This window comes from Leptodactylus fuscus, chromosome 3 (genome assembly GCF_031893055.1).
Source record: "Leptodactylus fuscus isolate aLepFus1 chromosome 3, aLepFus1.hap2, whole genome shotgun sequence".
NCBI lineage: Eukaryota > Metazoa > Chordata > Amphibia > Anura > Leptodactylidae > Leptodactylus > Leptodactylus fuscus.
The window spans coordinates 113,722,769-113,743,480 of NC_134267.1; positions in this window are offsets into that span (position 1 = coordinate 113,722,769).

Sequence of the window (20,712 nt, forward strand, 5' to 3'; positions counted from 1 at the left end):
TCTATATATTTTATATATAAGTCTCCTCTTTATAATAGCCCCTCATATATAACAGTCTCCCCCTTCTAATAGCCCCTTTTATAACTGTTCCTCTGTTCGAATAGTCCCCTTATGTATAATAGTCCCCCATTATAATAGCTCCCTTATATATAACAGTCTCCCTATTATAATAACCCCTTTATAAATATTACTTCCCCACATATGGTAGCCCCCTTATATATAACAGATCCACTTTACAAATAATAGTTTCTCCCTGATATATTAGCTCTTCCATTATAAGTAATAGTTTATCCATCATATAGAATAATTTAAACCTCATAGTAGCCTCCCTTATTTGTTATAATACTTTCCTTATAAGGGGGGGGGGTAATATTTATAATAAGGGATATTATAGAGAACTATTATCTATGAAAGTGGTCTTATTTATAATGGAGGAGCTATAATATATTAGGAAACTAATATAAGGGGAACAATTATATACAATATATAATATAATATAATATAATATAATAATCCAGAGAATCAAACACCTGACTAGTTTAGTCCTGGTACTGTACACCAACTAAACCACAATTATGGAAGGGGGGCTGATGACTTGTACCATCTATTTTATACTTTCCCAAAATATCTCAGGAACCTGATTTTTTATTTTGCTTTGTAAAACAGAAAAATGTTGTTTTTTTTTGTTTGATAGTTTAAAGCAAGTCTTATCTTTCTATATTCAGAATTCTTTTTTGTCCGCTCCATAAATTAACCCTCTTGGGTTTGAAAGAAGTACTGATTTGATAATTATGTATTTTGCAAATGTCCAATGTGCAGACATTGGGGCAAATTCATCAATTTATTTTACACTGGTCTTAATGTTTTCTACTCCATGTTAAGGAGAGCTTGATTCATAGTGAGACTGTGCCTTCTCGAGGTGCCTTTGCGCTTCGTAGCAAATATATGGTGGCTGACTTTTATGCCACTTTTGTGGTGTAAATGTTGATAAATATGGTGTGGGTAGTGGCCCCACTCACTTTCAGAAAGATGCCACTTTTTTAGTTCCAATATATAGTTTTATTTTTAAAGGGGCTCTATCATTGCCAAAATGTATTTTGAGCTACTCATATGCCTGAATAACCTTTAAAAAGGCTATTCAGGTACTGCCTCCAGTTTTTCCAAAGACCCCCCAGTATACTGAGTTCTATAGGTAGCTACAAGAAAATGGCGCTAGGGCATGTGCAGTAGCGCTCAGAATGGAGCGTTACTGCGCATGCATGGGATTTGAAGCACAAGAGTGAGACTGGATGGAGGGTGGAGGTGGTTACAGCCAGGGGTGAACCTGGGTTTTCTGCCGCCTGAAGCGGCGTCAGAAAGCCCCCCCCCCCCGAGGAGGGGCGGAGCTGGGGGGGCGGGATCACAAGAAAGGGGTGTGGCCGAGCGGAAGGGGGCATGGCTGAGCAGAGCGAGCGGCGTTCGCAGGCAGAGAGCAGGCAGGGAGATTACCTGCTCTCTGCCTGAGTGTGAGGGGCGGCCGCTGGAGCAGCGCTGCGTCCAGCAGGGCCGCCCCAATACACCGCTCGCTTCCCGTGTCGGGCTGCAGACACGGTGACGCTAAGCCAGTCCAGGACAGCTTGTCCTGGACTGGCTTAGGTCAGCAAAAATGCCGCCCTCCCGAGGCCCTGGCATAGCGCCGCCTGAAGCGGTCGCTTCAGGTCACCTCATGGGAGGTACGGTGCTGGTTACAGCAAGTGTGAAGGAGGGCATAACTCAGCACAAGCCACGGAGGGGCATGAAAGAGGTATGACACAGGAGGGTGCTCGCTGGCCCTGGGGAATTCCCATGATGCTCGGTGAGCATCATTAGCATATCGGTTTAACCGATTTTTAAGAAAAATGGGGGTAGGGGGTCTTTGGAAAAAATGGGGACAGCACCAGTAGTTCAAAACACATTTTGACAATGATAGAGCCCCTTTATATTGGATTCTTATTTACATTTGTTTGTAAAACAGAATTTTTCATCTGACAATTCTTCCTCCAGGGTCATGGGAAATGGTGACAATGGCATACAGAGTGAAATCCAAGTCACAGTTATCAGCTAAGACAACAATGGCATCTTATAGGTAAACTGTCTTTATATTTACTCCTGAAGTGGCATTCAAAGACATAGTAGATCACCAGGAGGACATATTGATGTGTGTTATTGTCAGAAGCCTTGCTTTTGTTTGCTTTTTTGAAGATGATTTCTTCTGAGAGAAACCTGAACAATTCAGAATTTCTGATGGGCCATGTTTATACTGCGGAATTTATTAATAGACTGACTTAAGGCTATATCCACATACTGTATTTGACTTTATACACATTTATTTATTCCAGATGCCCAACTGTATATCCTATTTTTTAAAAATTAATTTCCAAAAAGTCCTGCTTGTAGCACTTTTGTCTGCATGATTCGTTCAGACACCGAGGGCAAACCACACCCCATTATAGATTATTGGGTCCATGTGGTTTCTAAGCTGCTTTTTAGTGCATATAAGTTTCCATTCGGTGGGTCCCCAAGTGGACTTCCTGAATGGAATACCGAACACAAATTTAAACCAGGCCTAAGGTTGCACTAAGATACTCCAATATTGTCATTAAAGTTGCAGGTCAAACTATATCATTTCCAGAGATATCTCTGGTTGTTGCACAGGTTGGCAGAAATCTGAATGAAGAAGGAGGAATATGTTAATAATGAACTTGGTAGATTTGCTTAAAGAACGCTATCACCCAAAAATTATTTATTTTAATCTCTTTCCACAGCAGCCATATTATTCTTTTTTCACATTTTTGTTTTTTTACTCCCTGCCTTCCAAAAGCCATAACTTTCTATTTTTCCGTTCACAAAACCGTACAGGTTTAAAGGTTTAATAGTACTTTGTAATGGTACCATTTTAATATTCTAATTTAATTCTAATCTAACATTCTCTTATCGGTTTTGTTTTTATGGAGTTTACTGATTTCTGTAATGTTTTAGGGCCTTAACAAAAATGTAAAACTTTGAAAAGTCCTGGCATCAATGATACCCACTAATGGCGATTGCCATGTTGAAAGTCCCCACATCCACTGTTCAGTAGATGGTAGAAAAGGGTTAAATCAAGTTGTTTTTTTTAAATGTAGATTGTGAGCCCCACATAGGGCTCACAATGTACATTTGTTTTTCCCTATCAGCATGTCTTTTTTGGAATATGGGATGGAAATCCATGCAAACACGGGGAGAACATACAAACTCCTTACAGATGTTTTTTTGCCCTTGGCGGTATTTGAACACCTGGACTCCAGCGCTGCAAGGCTGCAGTGCTAACCACTGAGCCACCGTGTGGGCGGCGGCCATTTTTGGGAGGCGGCTCTTGTAGTTCAATACAGGAGCATACTGCGCAGGCGTTGGAAGTTGGAGCAACAGAAGAAGACAGAAGAGGCGGGGTTGCAGCTGAAGATGGAGGCGGCACTGGAGTTCACGTCTAAAGGTAAGAGACGAATAGCCTTTCTTAAGGCTATTCCGATGTGGTAATTAGAAAAAATGTTGCTTTAGTGGTAGAATCCCTTTGAATTAAGTTTTGTGCTAAAAATATTTTACAAATTTTTGTTGGTCTTTTCCCCTTTTTGATTTTATTATTCATATTTTTATATAAAAAATATGCATTATATCACATTAGCAACTAAGCAAAATTTTGTTTATATTTCCTGTTATGTAGGTGATTTATTTTTACAATAGCCACATCAATTACCAGCACACTGATGATCACAATTATCATGCATATGTAGATAAGACCTAGAATCTAGTGACAATAGGTCATTTCTCAGTTTATCTGCTCCTCTTTGTGCACAATGACCTCTACACAGGTCACAGAGCATGCATAAAAAAACTTTCCTGTAGTAGTTATTAGGGTATGCTACAGAATATTGTGCCTATGGCTTATATTCCTTCCCCAGGGAATATAAAGTGACAGACTATTTTAGGTTTAGTGACCACAGTTGAAACTGAAGGATCTTTAGATTATTTAAAAATCTATATAACATGGAAAATTTTAAAAAATGCACCAAAAATTCTTTAAAAATGGCAATGGAGTTGGATGACATAACAGTCCACTGAATGAGAGTTTTGAATATGACTAGCAACAGTAAACTTATCTCTGGCACATCCCTCATTTCATTGTAAACTGACAATTATTCTATAAATTCTATTAATTGCTAGTTTATTACTATTCATGCTGTCAGGGTCTGGGGTTGCTAGGTGGGATGGCATAGACACACAAGTGCAGTTTCTTTAAGTCCAAAACAAAGGTAGCGTTTATTTTCACTCAAAAATATAATGCAGTAACAAAAGGAAACAATACAAAAATAAATACCTGCCTGGCTAGGCTCTAACTATACATAGAATATGTTACCTCACCTAGAATAATAGAAATCCAAAAAGCCAGTAGAATTCAGGACACAGCTCCAAAAATATCACCTCTCTGATGGCTCTCCAGCCAAACTCTGCCAAAGTGTTGCTGCTGGAGCTGGCTCTCTGCAGCTGAATTGCTGCCGGAACATCCCCAAAGTGTGGACTGGACTGGAGGGGGGTGGAATGACAGGTCCCACTACCAATCCTACCTGTCATTCCTAAAAATCCAGCCCAATACTGAGCATTTACCAACATACTCAGCAGACGAAAGTTGTCTGCTGAGAACAAACATTCCTGGAGTTTTCTCATCTCACCCACTTGAGTAGTCTGGGTGAGATGTACACCCCCTCCATTACCTGACCAGCCATCGGCTTACAATGCATACAATTAAACAGCAGTCAAACAATACATTTCTGTTAAAAGGCGCAACACACAGCTTATGTACTAAAAAATACACGGTAAAAAAGCAAGAAATCTATTTATTTCGCTCTTTATTATAAAAATGAATTCTTGTCTATCTGTCTGTTCTCTATGCGCGACCAAACGACTGCACCGATCTTCACCAAATTTGGCACACAGATACTCAGGTGTCCGGCAAGGTTTAAGATGAGGCCCCAACTCACTCGGACGTACCATTCTGGAGATACAGCTTTCCCAACACCCTGACCCCCCTATTAGCCAATACAAACCTGCAAGTCTTTCACTCATATTTCAACAGTAATACACACGGTCACTCCACATGTCCAATCCAACACTGATATCCAAGCTAAGACACACGCATCAGAGGATTAGATACACATGTAAGTAATAAGCAGATTTCAGAGATGTATTTCTCTTACTTGTATAGCACTAACATATTCCACTATGCTTACAGATATTATCAGTCACTGTCCCACACAGGCCTCACTATTTAAATTCTCTATATCTATGGGAGTAAACAACATGTCTCAACACTGATCAACGAAAGAGCTTTTAGAAACAATTAGGCTAAGCACTAAAGTGCTGCGGGAAGAATCGCTGCGTGAACGCACTGTGGTTCTTTCCGAAGCGCTTTTAAGAGAAAGTTCACAGAGTTTTCTGTGACTTTCTGTGACTTTCTCTTAACATTATATCTATGGAAAAGCTGCCGCCGTTTCCGTAGATATAATTGACATGCTGCGATTTGCAAAGCCACAACGGCTTTGCAAATCACAGCGTGTCCGCGCTGCGATCTTTTCGGCAAAGTGAGGATGGGATTCGCATGAATCCCATCCACTTTGCCTGCACTGTACAACGCCACGATTTTTCCCACAGCGTCTCTGTTGCAGGCAAATTGCGGCGTCTCCAGTCCGTGGGGCCCCGGCCTTAGGGTCAATTCACACTGAGTTTTTAAAGCGAGCCGAACCCATAGAACTGTATGGGGAGGCAATTTTTCCATGTGGATTCTGACGCGGATTCAACGTCAAAATCAGCGCTCAAAAACTCAGTGTGAATGGACCCTTAGTAGCAGCATTTACCTTAGGCTAAAGTCCAACATTGTGAAAAGTTGTGTTTTACAGTGCACATGAGATTCTGGCTAATCTTATCTACACATTGTAGAAAAAAGTCTGCTGCAGAAAAGCTGTTTTTTCAAAAATGCTCATGTTTTAGAAAATCGCGGCATGTCAATTATACCTGCGGAAATGCTGGCGTTTTCCCTATAGATGTAATAGAAGAAAATTTGCAGAGAAAAAAATGCAAAATTGCAACAAAAGCACTGCTTTCATTCTGCAGCATTTTTTTTTTTTGCTGCATTTTGTTACGTTGGGCCTTTCCTTACTTAGGTATTGGATTTAAAGTTTATCTGCAGACTCTATATATTAGAATGTGGTAGAAATAGAGCATCTTGGTGTCATGGAAACTTTTACACAAAACCAAGAGACAATCTGTCTCTCAAGTGAACAAAAGAGATGAGTTTCCATAACAGTTTGTTGGAGAATTCCCACAAGTCGGGTTAGTTCTCCTGAGAGACTGACTTATGCAAGACAGTCAGGAAAAAGTTAGAGTAATTTTAGTTAACCGTCATCTTTGTCTCTATTGTCTGTAACTTGCCAAGGGGTAGGACATCCAGGACAGACATTAAAGTATCTCCATAGTGTACTAACATTACAATACTTGATATCCCCCCCCCCACCCATACCGTATTAGAGCACTGCTGTAGTTGTCTGTTTAACTCCCTCCTCCTGTTAGTAAAATCTCAAGTGAGATCGGTACTTCACACAAAGTGGAAAGGTCTACCTTGGTAAATAGAAGGCATGGGTAACATGTTCGGAAATTACTGGTGACCTAGGTAGTCTAAGACTACTTCTGCTCTGAAACTAAAACTGTATCTGCTGATGCTCCACCTTTCCCTTGTATGATGGGGAAACAAAGAAGCACCGCGGTTACACTATACACGGGATAAGGGAGTTATCTATAGACTTTATACTGTCATACACATGGAGACGGAAGACAGTGACAGTGATTAAGAGAGAACTGAGTTTGACAATGGTGCACTTATATATTGGCACGAGACATACAAAAAAGGTGTGTGTGTAGGGGGGAGAAATATTTCAGCAGAGATTAGTTGATGCATTAGGTAGTCAGACTGTAGCTGCTCCCTATGTTCCAGAATAAGAGAATAGTGAGAGAATATTGACTCCATCCCACATTAGGAACGATATTTTTACAATACAAATTGACCCTTTGAGTACACAGGCAGCATGGGAATAGATCTCCTCTACAATCTAAATAGTTCCCTAGTCCCATGCAAAAAAAAATTGAGTGGTTCCTATAGGTCATGATATCCAGTTCCCCAGACTTGTTCCCAAAGGACTTTACGAGGTTACCAGCTGGACTTTGGACTCCTAACAACATGGACGTAGGCCTCCTAAAAGTCTGCCCTTTTGTAAATGTATACTTTAAATTTGAGTTAGCAACTTTCAATGTGTAGCAGTGTCTTGTCCGTTTGATAGTGGACACGAAAATGAATGCAGGAACTTGTTAGAAAATAGACCCATTTTGGACTTATTAATAGACGAGGATACAAATGCCAAAGCTTAATTTTTTTGCAGTTTTGCCTCCCATAAAAATTTGAATAAAAAGACAAAAACATCAGCAACATTTCCCAAAAGCGACTATAGGACTGAGTTCTTCATGATTGTCAAGAAGCAACCACATTCAGCACATAATGTTTTTAGGACCTTCATGAGCTTACACTGAAGACCATGTTAGGCAGGACTTCAAGTTTTCCAATGCCTCATCATAAGTTTGTGTTCATCTCTCTCCAAGCAGCTCATTTAGGGTAAGTTCGCATTTGTGCTCGGTGAGCACTCAGGGATTTCATTCCCCATTCCGCTTTAAAAATACATTTTTTGAGCAGAAACCTGGCGCAGTAACTGCTTTTTAAAAGGATTGAGTTTATCTATTTTGGGTCCCCATGTGGACTCGTAGAAATAAAACCCAAGCACAGATGCGAACCTAGAGTAACCTTGGAGTAGACCATCTTTGCTGGTTTCTTAAGATTGAGTTGTTTTTTTTTTGGAGGGGGATATCCTATTATAGGCCAAGTAGAGTAGTACTTCTCTGAAAGTCATGTCCCATCAGCTTACACTTGCGCCTCTTGGGGCATCCTCTGGAATTGGAAGAATCCAAGGGGGCATGGAAATTTGTTTGTAACCACTCTGGAGGTTTAGTACTGAAAACCTAGGCTGCCCTGTAAGCAATCTAAGGCTTCATAAATGTTGGGCACAGTGTTTTGGTCAGGAACCATTTGCAGTAATACACACATCTAGATATTTTAATTCCGAGCAACCACAATAGGAAAAGTATATGGGATTTTGGACTCTATGATGACCTCAGAATCTAGCAGACCCCACAGGTGCCATCTGACATCCTCACCATCTGCTGGAGTTGGCTTCTAGAACCTCTCTCAGAAAGGCTTTTCATCAGTCAATCGAATATGATGCTTGAATTAGTAATTCTCATTCATCCTTCTCCAGGTCAATATCTTCAACGCTGGGGTTAACACATTCAGTAGGAAGCTCCCTTCTTTCTTCCTCCTTCTTTTACATATTGGTAGCCAGATGGGCTGGATGAATGGTGAAAGTGTCTGAATAATTATCTCCCCTGATTTCTCGACACTACTGTGCTAATATATGAAATATGAATAGGGATACAGGTGCTGTCCTCGTCTGGGTGAAGTTAGGGTCCCACCCCTTAAAGTAGTAGATAAGGATGAACTTCACACTTAGGTGTGCGTTAACCAATCACCATTTTATTCAGTAAAGAATGAGTTCTTTACATTCTTTACTGAATAAAATGGTGATTGGTTAACGCATACCTAAGTGTGAAGTTCATCCTTATCTAATATATGAAATATGTTTCCATTTGTTCCCACTATAACAGGTACTGATCTGTGGTTTACTTCTGCGCAGATTAGGGCTACGATAAGGATCCCATTCTTAACTCCAATGAAGGAAGGTGTAGTTGGCACACTATTTTTATTTGATATATCAGGTATGAAAGTATTTACAGTGTGGTTTATTGATCAACAATAATAATTACAATAAATCCAACATGTATTTAAGTGATGTTTTGGTCTTTAGATCTTCTTTGGACTTGAAAGATATGTAGTGGCTGGCGCTATAGAAAAGCGATATATCACTTGAGAAAGGTGCCTTCCCCAAGTGATATATCACTTTACTTATTATACTCAGACCTCAGAGTATAATAAGCAGAGGCTCAGGGGATATGATTAAAAATAACAAACACTTATACTCACCTTGCCTCATCTCTCCTCGGCATCCTCGCTCCATCTGATTTCATATACGCGCGCTTCCCATTGAAATCAATGGGCTCTGTTTTGAAGCGCCGCGCTCGGACACGTGTATACGTGTCTAAATGAGCGGCACACTTATGCAGTGTGAAGGGGCCCTAAGTCAGTCTTATAGAAAAATTCATCAGCAACATTGAAAGGCATTTTTGTCTTTTGCTTATCCAAAGGATAAGATAATTGAAGATGAACAACTGATCTAGAGATTTATTCTCTTAGATTATAAATTAGGAAGGTATTTTTTGCAGATTTTGGTAAGCAGAGCTAGTAACAGATTGACATAGGTAGACACTAGAGATGAGCGAACAGTGTTCTATCGAACACATGTTCGATCGGATATCAGGGTGTTCGCCATGTTCGAATCGAATCGAACACCGCGTGGTAAAGTGCGCCAAAATTCGATTCCCCTCCCACCTTCCCTGGCGCCTTTTTTGCACCAATAACAGCGCAGGGGAGGTGGGACAGGAACTACGACACCGGGGGCATTGAAAAAAATTGGAAAAAGTCATTGGCTGCCGAATTCAGGTGACCTCCATTTTAGACGAATAGTGGATTTCAAATCCGGGTCATATGAGAATGTGAACTTTGTGACTATGAGACAGGGATAGCTGTACAGGCAGGGATAGCTAGGGATAACCTTTATTTAGGGGGGAATGTTATTAAAAATAACTTTTTGGGGCTCTATCGGGTGTGTAATTGTGATTTTTGTGAGATAAACTTTTTCCCATAGGGATGCATTGGCCAGCGCTGATTGGCCAGAGTACGGAACTCGACCAATCAGCGCTGGCTCTGCTGGAGGAGGCGGAGTCTAAGATCGCTCCACACCAGTCTCCATTCAGGTCCGACCTTAGACTCCGCCTCCTCCAGCAGAGCCAGCGCTGATTGGCCGAATTCCGTACTCTGGCCAATCAGCACTGGCAAATGCATTGTATTGGCGTGATGAAGCAGTGCTGAATGTGTGTGCTTAGCACACACATTCAGCTCTACTTCATCGGGCTAATAGAATGCATTGGCCAATCAGCACTGGCCAATGCATTCTATTAGCTTGATGAAGCAGAGTGTGCACAAGGGTTCAAGCGCACCCTCGGCTCTGATGTAGCAGAGCCGAGGGTGCACTTGAACCCTTGTGCACCCTCGGCTCTGCTACATCAGAGCCGAGGGTGCGCTTGAACCCTTGTGCACACTCTGCTTCATCAAGCTAATAGAATGCATTGGCCAGCGCTGATTGGCCAATGCATTCTATTAGCCCGATGAAGTAGAGCTGAATGTGTGTGCTAAGCACACACATTCAGCACTGCTTCATCACGCCAATACAATGCATTAGCCAGTGCTGATTGGCCAGAGTACGGAATTCGGACAATCAGCGCTGGCTCTGCTGGAGGAGGTGGAGTCTAAGGTCGGACCTGAATGGAGACTGGTGTGGAGCGATCTTAGACTCCGCCTCCTCCAGCAGAGCCAGCACTGATTGGTCGAGTTCCGTACTCTGGCCAATCAGCGCTGGCCAATGCATTCTATTAGCCCGATGAAGTAGAGCTGAATGTGTGTGCTTAGCACACACATTCAGCTCTACTTCATCGGGCTAATAGAATGCATTGGCCAATCAGCGCTGGCCAATGCATTCTATTAGCGTGAACTGAGTTTGCACAGGGGTTCTAGTGCACCCTCGGCTCTGCTACATCAGATTGCTACATCTGATGTAGCAGTGCCGAGTGTGCATCAGATGTGTAGTTGAGCAAAACTGACTCAGCACTGCTAAGTCTCTGCATTCGCATAGGAATGCATTGGCCAGCCTTTGGCCAATCAGCGCTGGCTCTGCCGGAGGAGGCGGAGTCTAAGGTCGGACCTGAATGGAGACTGGTGTGGAGTGATCTTAGACTCCGCCTCCTCCAGCAGAGCCAGCGCTGATTGGTCGAGTTCCGTACTCTGGCCAATCAGCACTGGCCAATGCATTTCTATGGGGAAAAGTTAGCTTGCGAAAATCGCAAACTGACAGGGATTTCCATGAAATAAAGTGACTTTTATGCCCCCAGACATGCTTCCCCTGCTGTCCCAGTGTCATTCCAGGGTGTTGGTATCATTTCCTGGGGTGTCATAGTGGACTTGGTGACCCTCCAGACACGAATTTGGGTTTCCCCCTTAACGAGTTTATGTTCCCCATAGACTATAATGGGGTTCGAAACCCATTCGAACACTCGAACAGTGAGCGGCTGTTCGAATCGAATTTCGAACCTCGAACATTTTAGTGTTCGCTCATCTCTAGTAGACACTTGTCATTGAGTACTGAAGGAAGTGCTGGAACTTTAAAAGTTAGGCAGCAAAAGTCATAAGTCTAAAAAGTGTTTTTGAGGGAACAAAGCTAAATCTTATGGAAATTAAATGCTTCCTGTGGGAATTCTAAATCAGGTCATGTATATTTTTGTTATGGTTTTATCTACTTATGATATATTGACTACATGAATGATTGTTATTTCTTCTTTGACCTCTTTCCCTTCAAGTTGTGTTTGAATAAGAAATAGTGCTTCAACCATATTGCTGTAAAATGGAAAATATAAATTATAGAGTAAAGTCTTGGACTTGGTGACTACCTCCCAGTCATACTATCACATTTTTGAAAATCCTGCCTAAATGAGCATTTATTAAAATATTAATTCAATAAATGTTTAAAAATGGGGCTAATAGCCAAATTAAATTCACAGGCTGTAGAGAAACTCCACTTGGGAAGCTATAAAGCGATAGTGGAAAAAAACTTCACTTTTATTGTGTTGGTCTCTCCGTATTACCCCTGTTGACGTGGCATTAGGCCAGTAGCCTCAGGGGAGAGGGAGTAGATGCTCACACTATTTTTTGTTTAATCTCCTGAGATTCCTTGTGATTTCAGCCAGAAAGCACACATTCTCACTTCGTTTTTTTGGTTGAGGGAGTGAGTTTAGAGATTTTGGTAGGGAAAGCCTGAGTTAGGGCCCCTTCACACGGGGTAAACGTGCGTGTATTTTGGCGAAATACACGTGTAAAAATACACATGTAAAAATAAGACTCCCATTGACTTCAATGACATTTTACACGTGTATTTTGACGTGTTTTTTTACACGTGTAAAAGAAAATGCCATTGAAATCAATGGGAGGGCCCCTTCACACTACGGATACGCTGACTGATTCTGAATGTTAAAACGTTCAGAATCAGCGTGTATAAAGCAGATCCCATTAATTTCAATGGGAGCTGGCATACGAGCGCTCCCCATTGAAATTAATGGGCTGCTTTTTTTCTCTACGAGCGCTCCCATTGAAGTGAATGGGAAGCACTCGCGTGTACGGCTCCGAATGAGCCAAGTGAGCTGTACACACGAGCGCTTCCCATTCACTTCAATGGGAGCGCTCGTAGAGAAAAAAGCAGCCCATTCATTTCAATATGGAGCGCTCGTATGCCGGCTCCCATTGAAATTAATGGGATCTGCTTTATATGCGTTGATTCTGAATGTGTTTTAACATTCAGAATCAGTCAGCATATCCGTAGTGTGAAGGGGCCCGGAGTCTGATTTTTACATGTGTATTTTTACACGTGTATTTTGCCAAAATACACGCGCGTTTAATCCATGTGAAGGGGCCCTTAGGTTGTCCTTTATCTCCATCTCCCATTAGTGTTCAGTTACTGCTATTTTGGCTGTCCGTGGAGATGAGATTGAACACTCACAACCAATATATTAAGATTTTTAATCTTTTATAATAAAAGTGAAGTTTTATTACACTATTGCATTAGTGCTTCCCAATTGGAGTTTCTTTCCAGCCTGTGAATTCAGTTTTATACATTGGGTACTACACAATTTGTGTCATTCTCAGTGAATTCTAATAGCCAAATTATTCTATTTAAATCAGACATAACGGGTTCATCAGAGGTTCGATAACAGGGGTCGGAGGTCTGTTCTAAATTCTAAGCAGATTTCATTATAGACATATTGTGCAAGTTTAGTCAGTATGGTCCCATGTGGGAAGTACATGTATTTCTAATAGGACTATAACTAGTTAAAAATGATGCTTCATATGAAGCATTTCTTCCAGGTGGAACTTCTTTTCAAATGGCTATTGGGGCTAATGGAAATTACCTGTATATAGGCTCTGACTACATTGTATTAAAATACACTGCTGAAAAAAATAAAGTTCAATCTACAGGGGCACAGAAATGCAACACAAGGGATCGCTTTGCCTACTTGGAGGCAATCCCACACTCCACAAGGTTAGACAGTCCGGCATGGAAGCAGTGTCAGAGGGTACCTAAATGGCTCGATCCTCTTAATTTCTGGAAGCACCTCTTTCTGGTACCATGACAAGATACACAATTTGCCTTCTGTCCGAAGCAATCTTTTCTTTGCCCACAGAGTGAACCATCAGGTAGAGGTAAAGATTTTCAACAACATGTATGCAGCCTTCAAGGCTTCCACACATGCTGTTAAAAACGCCAGCCTCCTCCATAATCCCCTCATAGCTGGACCAAGCCATCTCCAGAATTGGTGCTTTATTCACACCAATTTTTACTATCATCTAAGGAAAGTGATAGCAATACACCTGATGGCCCAGAAAGTCCGAAGTGAAAGCCACACACCTGATGGCCCAGAAAGTCCGAAGGTTTGAAACATAAAAACAATATCCTGTTTTTAACAAATATCAATTGAAACGTTGTCAGGGGAAAGGAAGATATGGCCTGTAACTCCCGGTAAGCAGGGAAGATGCTTTTGAAAAAGGCATAGAACACTAAATGATCATACAACGGGCTATGTATATAAGTTAGTGGAAAACACATATGCTGTGTCCTGTGATGGACAGTAGGAGTGTGACAAACGCACACTAGACACTAAGAGCAGAGAACACTGCTTTCTAAGAGAATAAAGACATTTTGGACTGTCTTAACCAAACTTCCATCTACAGGGGCACACAGATGCAACACAAGGGATCACTTTGCCTACCTGGAAGCAATCCCACACTCCACAAGGTTGGACAGTCCAGCATGGAAGCAGTGTAAGAGGGTTCTTAAGTTCCTCGCTCCACGATAATAACCAACGCAAGGGTGCCCTGATCCTCTTCATTTCTGGGTACGCCTCTTTCTGGTACCTTGACAAGGTACACAATTTGTTTTCTCTCCGAAGCAGTTTCGGAAAGTGATAGCAATACACCTGATGGACCAGAAAGTCCGAAGGTTTGAAATGTAAAAATCAATATCGTATTTTTAACAAACATCAATTGAAACATTGTCAGGAGAAAGGAAGATATGGCCTGTAACTTCCGTTCCCAGTCTGCAGGGAAGATGCTAGTGAAAAAGGCATAGAACACTAAAGGAACATACAACAGGCTATGTATACAAGTTAGTGGAAAACATCTATGCTGTGCCCTGTGATGGACAGTAGGAGTGTGACAAATGCACACTAGACACTAAGAGTAGAGAACACTCTGCCTTCTTAGAGGATAAAGACATTTTGGACTGTCTTAACCAAACTTCCATCTACAGGGGCAAACAGATGCAACACAAGGGATTGCTTTGCCTACCTGGAAGCAATCCCACACAAAGGTACAGGGCCCACTGGGGGATTCACCCATCCCCCGGTGGGCCAGTTTGACCCTGGTGGAAGATATAAAAGTGGTTCATAAATTATGTGGGGGCCATAAATAAGGGAATCAGATACTGGTGAGGGGGAAGGAGGTCATATAATAAAGGGAGCCATATAAAGGGGTCAGACAATACACAATGAGTAGCTGCCAATGAGGGTCACCCAAAATGTCTGGGTGTGTCACCGGTACACACGTGTCAAACGTTCACCATCATTCTTTAGTCTATGTTCAGCATTTCCATGGAGATTTCAGGGTTTTTTTGTTTTTTTTTACTGCATAAGATAACAGGACACAAAGTGCAATAATCTAAACAGAGGCAAATAAAATCTCCTATGGTTTGTATTTTCTAAAGATGTTTATTTTCCATGGATGCATATGGTCCACATCAGTACTGTCATGTTATTGTCCGGAGTGTCTGTCACTGGTGGGTGGAGGTAGCCAGAGGGGGGAAAACTGACAAAACCCCAATGGGAAATTTTTTTAAAAATGTATAAATGAGGAAGTGTCTTTGTCGCCATAGCAACTGATCATAGCACACATTATAGTTCACATTTTGCTGTTGAAACATGAAGGTTCCTTTGGTCAACAGTGTCCATAAATCTACTGGAGCAAAACTACAATTATCCCTTATGCCCACTAGGTGGAGCTGCTACCTAAATTTCCCCTTTGTATACCTGGATTAGGAGTATTTTGGCTGTGGCTGCTCGTATCTGCTCCTGCCGACTCACCTTGTAGCTGTAGTCAGGGTCAGACTGGGATGTCTAGGGCCCACCAGTGGAATTGTTTCTAGGGGCCCACCATCTAGACCCCTGCTGACCAGCGGTACCGAGACAGGGCAGCTAAAGGTAATAACAGGTCAGGAGCCATGCTACTCACCCATTATACCATCTGGAACAACGCACTACCTAAACCTACTGCAACACCCTGGATGGCAAGTGAACAGCGTGACTCCTAGAATTGTTATCATTACCTGTAGCTGCTCTGTCCTGGAAAGCTGATCTGCAGAGGAGCAACCGATGTGGCAGGTATGAGGTGTAAAATAAATAAATAAAAAGCATACTCATCTGTCCCCGGCACACTGTTGTCCACTGCTAATGTCCATTCAGCAGGGTCGGACTGGGGTGTCTAGGGCCCACCAGTGGAATTGTTTCTAGGGGCCCACCGCCAGGACCCTGCAGATCAGCGGTACCGAGACAAGGTGGTTAAAGGTTATAACATGTTGGGAGCCATGCTACTCACGCACTATACCATGTGCACTACATAAACCTACTGCTACACCTTGTATGGCAAGTGAACAGCATGGCTCCTAGAAATGTTACCATTACCCGTAGCTGAAGTGTCCTGGAAAAGCTGATCTGCAGAGGTCCAGGCTGTTGTATCATCACATGTGTAATATTGATGGCCTATCCTAAGGACAGACCATCAATATTAGAAACATGGCTAAATCCTTTAAAGGGGTTGTTCAGGAATTGGAGCGACCCATGTGCTGGGAGGGAGGTGTAAAATAAAAAACAAATAAAAAAAGAATACTCACCTGTCCCCGGTGCTCCGTTGTCCGCCGGTAGTGTCTATTCGGTTTCGTGCCGGAGCCTCCATGCTGGGAGTCCTGCACCTCATGTGATCGCTGAGACCAATTAGGTACAGGATTTCCAGAAATGAAGCCATGAGTCCAAACAGACACAGGCAGGAGGATAACGGGGGCTGGGGACAGGTGAGAAGGCTTTTTAAAAAAAATATATATATATTTTACCCCTCCCTGGCGGCCACCACAGCGATCACTCCAGTTTATAGACAACCTGTTTTAAGGGGTTGTCTGGGCCAAATATTTTATGGCCACTTCACTGGTCCCCTATAATGTATGGGGAATAGTGATGGGGCCATTATACTGTGTGGGAGCAGTGATGGGCTAACATTGTACGGAAGGGGGATGTTACACTGTGTGGGGCATATTAAAGGGGTTGTGCAGGGTTAAAGTTTTTTTTATGGCCTATGCTCAGGATAGGCCATAAATACCTGAAACCTCACATTGCAGAAACATAAGGTCTTTGGCTACTACAGAAAAAAAAAAATGTGTAAGGAACCAGCAAAGTGAATGAAATTTAATCAAATTTACCTCATCCGCACACTGCAGGAAAAAAGATGTGAAACAGCCACAAACTCTAAAATGTGAGCGCTTCTAAAAACATGGCCGGTTACATTCAGCTGAGCAATTGGGAGAAAGTGCGGGGAAAATGCATCAAAAGCGCAATGAAAAAAACACTGTGGAAAAAATACATTGAGATTCGCCGCTATTTATTCCACAGCTATTTTTTTTTAGCTGCGTCTCGCTGTTGGGCCTCATCCTTATTATCTCAATATACTGAGCATTATACTATAAGGCTGAGTTCACACAGAGTTTTCTGGTCAGGAATTTGGTTCTATCTGGAGGCTTTTTTGGAGGCTGATTTTGAGGTGGATTCCTGACCAAATAACTCCGTGTGAACTCAGCCTTAGGCTAAAGCCCCATGTAGCAAGACAAAGCAAAAAGCGCTGCTGGAAAAACCCCGGCGGCAACACATCAGTTTTTCCTGCAGCGCTTATTGCAGAAACTCCGCAGAGGTTTCCTCTGAGGACTTTGTTTCCTTTATGGTAAGTTCACGCGGGGTTTTGTGGTCAGGATTTTGAGGCCGTATCACCCTCAAAATCCTGACCAAAAAGACAGCTCCCATTGAAATCAATAGGAGCCGGTCAGTTCTTTTTTTTCCGGGAGCCGGTTTGTTCCAGCTCCTGGAAAAAGAAGCGTGGTGCTCATTCTTCAGGTCATTTCGTCTCACGATTCGGCCTGAAGACACTCCCTCCTCCCATCTAGGCCCATTTATTGTGCCTAATCTGGAGCAGAGTGCGTGACTGGATACCGGTGCAGTGCACCGGCATTCAGTCAAGGCTACCTGTTTTTTGGTCCAGAACCTGAGGCAGCCTCCGCCTCAGATTCCGGAGCATAAAACCCCGTGTGAACTTAGACTTATACCTATAGGGAAACTGCAGGTGTTTCTGCAGATATAAGTGACATGCTGCGATTTCCAAAACCGCAACAGTTTTGGAAATTGCAGTGTGTCTGCCATGTGTGTTTTTCTGCAATGTGTGGATGGGATTGTGCTCACTATATACCTACACACTCAGGCCTGGATCACATCTGCGTTCAGTAATGCATTCGGGGAGTCCGCATGGGGACCCTCCCAAACAGACTACCGAACGCATTAGCAAGCGGTATGCAGTGAAAGCACACATAGACTATAATGGAGTCCATGTGCTTTCTGTGCAGTGTTCGTAAAGAACATGCGGACAGAAAAGTACTTCACAATCTACTTTCCTGTCCACATGACTCATGCGGACACCGCGCGTGGAAAGCACACGGACCCTATTATAGTCTATGGGGTCCGCATACTTTCACTGCACACCGCTTGCTAATGCGTTTGACTCCCCAAACTCACCGAACGCAGATGTGAACTAGGCCTTATACATATACCATATATACTCACATATATACAATACTATAGCACATATACATTTATATACATTCATATACCATATAAGTCATATATATACTTGTATGAATACTATATATACACACACATATATACATACACATTATAGCATACTGTATATACACACACATACCTGTATACAAACATACAGTACTCACACAGTATACAGGACACATACTTTACACAAATGTACACATGCATACATATTAAACATACAGATTTTACAAAAAGAATTTACTCACCTATTCCAGCAGTAGCAAACTCAGCAGACGACTCCTGTCTTCCCCACACACTGCGATGTAAGAGCATTCAGTGTGAGGAGGAGGGGGAGGGGGGAGAGAGGAAGTGCGTGCGGATAGCAGGGACGAGACCTCACAGGAGAGCAGCAAAGCAGCTGCAGGTAAGTGAAGGAAGAGGCCGTTAGCTGAGGCTGAAGCTGCACATGCTATACAGCTTCAGCATCAGCTAATAGGGGCCCCTGTGTGTGCAGACAGATGCATTGGCCAGGTACCCGGTTGGGGGCCCCTGGCCATCCCGATCGGGCCCCGACCAATGCATCTGCATTGGTAAAATGAAAACTTTAAGTCGGGGCCCACCGGGGGATTCCCCGGTGCTCTGGCGGGCCAGTCCGACCCTGCCATTCAGTCTTGTGCCAGCGCCTTCTTGCTGGGAGTCCTGCACCTCATGTAACTGTAAAGACCAATTAGGTACAGGATTTCCAGAAATGAGGAGTCGCCATGAGACTGAACATTAAAATGTGCGATTTGTCCAAATCAATGTCAATCTTTTTTACGTCCTTTGCTCTATATAGGGCATAAATGCCTGATCAGTAGGGGGCTGACACATGGTCCCATCAGCTGTACGGAGCCACTTCTGGCCCTTGTTCTTTACACAATGCAGGCCTAGAAGCAGAAAACTCCATCCGCTGTTTAGTCACCTAGCGCCTTCACTGCAGCTCAGCTCCCACTGACTTCAATAAATGCTAAGATGCAGAGAAGTTGCCGGCTGATATACAGTAGACTGAACTTTCTGCTTCTGGCCCCATTTTGTGCATAGGACTGGTGCCAGAAGTGGCTCTGTACAGCTTATCAGTCCAAGGGCTGGGTATCGGCCCTGTACAGATCAGGTATCTCTGGCCTATCCTGAGGATAAACCATAAAAAATTATGTCTGGACAACCCCTTTAATATACACCTGCTAATGTGTGACACTTTAAAGAGGTTGTCCAGTATAATCTTTTTCTTTTTTTTTTTTACAATTAGCCTAAGGGAGGTGAACCCATCAGTTCCCCCAGTTTCATGTACCCCTCCATCTATTTCCCCAGTTTCATATACCCCTCCATCTCTGCCCCCTTTCATCTGCCGACCTCCATCTCTTCCCCCAGTTTCATGTACCCCTCCATCTATTTCCCCAGTTTCATATACCCCTCCATCTCTGCCCCCTTTCATCCGCCGACCTCCATCTCTTCCCCCAGTTTCATGTACCCCTCCATCTCTTTCCCCAGTTTCATATACCTCTCCATTTCTGCCCCCTTTCATCTGCTGACCTCTATCTTTTCCTCCAGTTTCATGTACCCCTCCATCTCTTTCCCCAGTTTCATATACCACTCCATCTCTGCCCCCTTTCATCCGCCGACCTCCATCTCTTCCCCCAGTTTCATATACCCTTCCATCTCTGCCCCCTTTCATCCGCCGACCTCCATCTCTTTCCCCAGTTTCATGTACCCATCCATCTCTTTCCCCAGTTTCATATACCCCTCCATCTCTTTCCCCAGTTTCATATACCCCTCCATCTCTTTCCCCAGTTTCATATACCCCTCCATCCCTTTCCCCAGTTTCATATACCCCTCCATCCCTTTCCCCAGTTTCATATACCCCTCCATCTCTTTCCCCAGTTTCATATACCCCTCCATCTCTGCCCCCTTTCATCCGCCGACCTCCATCTCTTCCCCCAGTTTCATGTACCCCTCCATCTCTTTCCCCAGTTTCATATACCTCTCCATTTCTGCCCCCTTTCATCCGCCGACCTCCATCTCTTCCCCCAGTTTCATGTACCCATCCATCTCTGCCCCCAGTTTCATACCCCCACGCCTTCAGTATTAAATAATACATTTTGGGCCCCCACAGAGTATTATATGCACCACAGTAGGGGCCCCCACACACAGTATTGTTTGCCCCACAGTAGGCCCCCCACACCACGAGTATTAAACTTACCTTAAGTCTCACGTCCCACGAAGAGCAGCCGCGCGTCCTCCTCCATCTTCTGGCTGCAAGTGCTGATGACGTCAGTCATCAGCGTCTGCGTCGGGCGTCGGGGCAGAGGTCACTCTGCAGTCAGTGTAGGCTGTGGTCCGCGC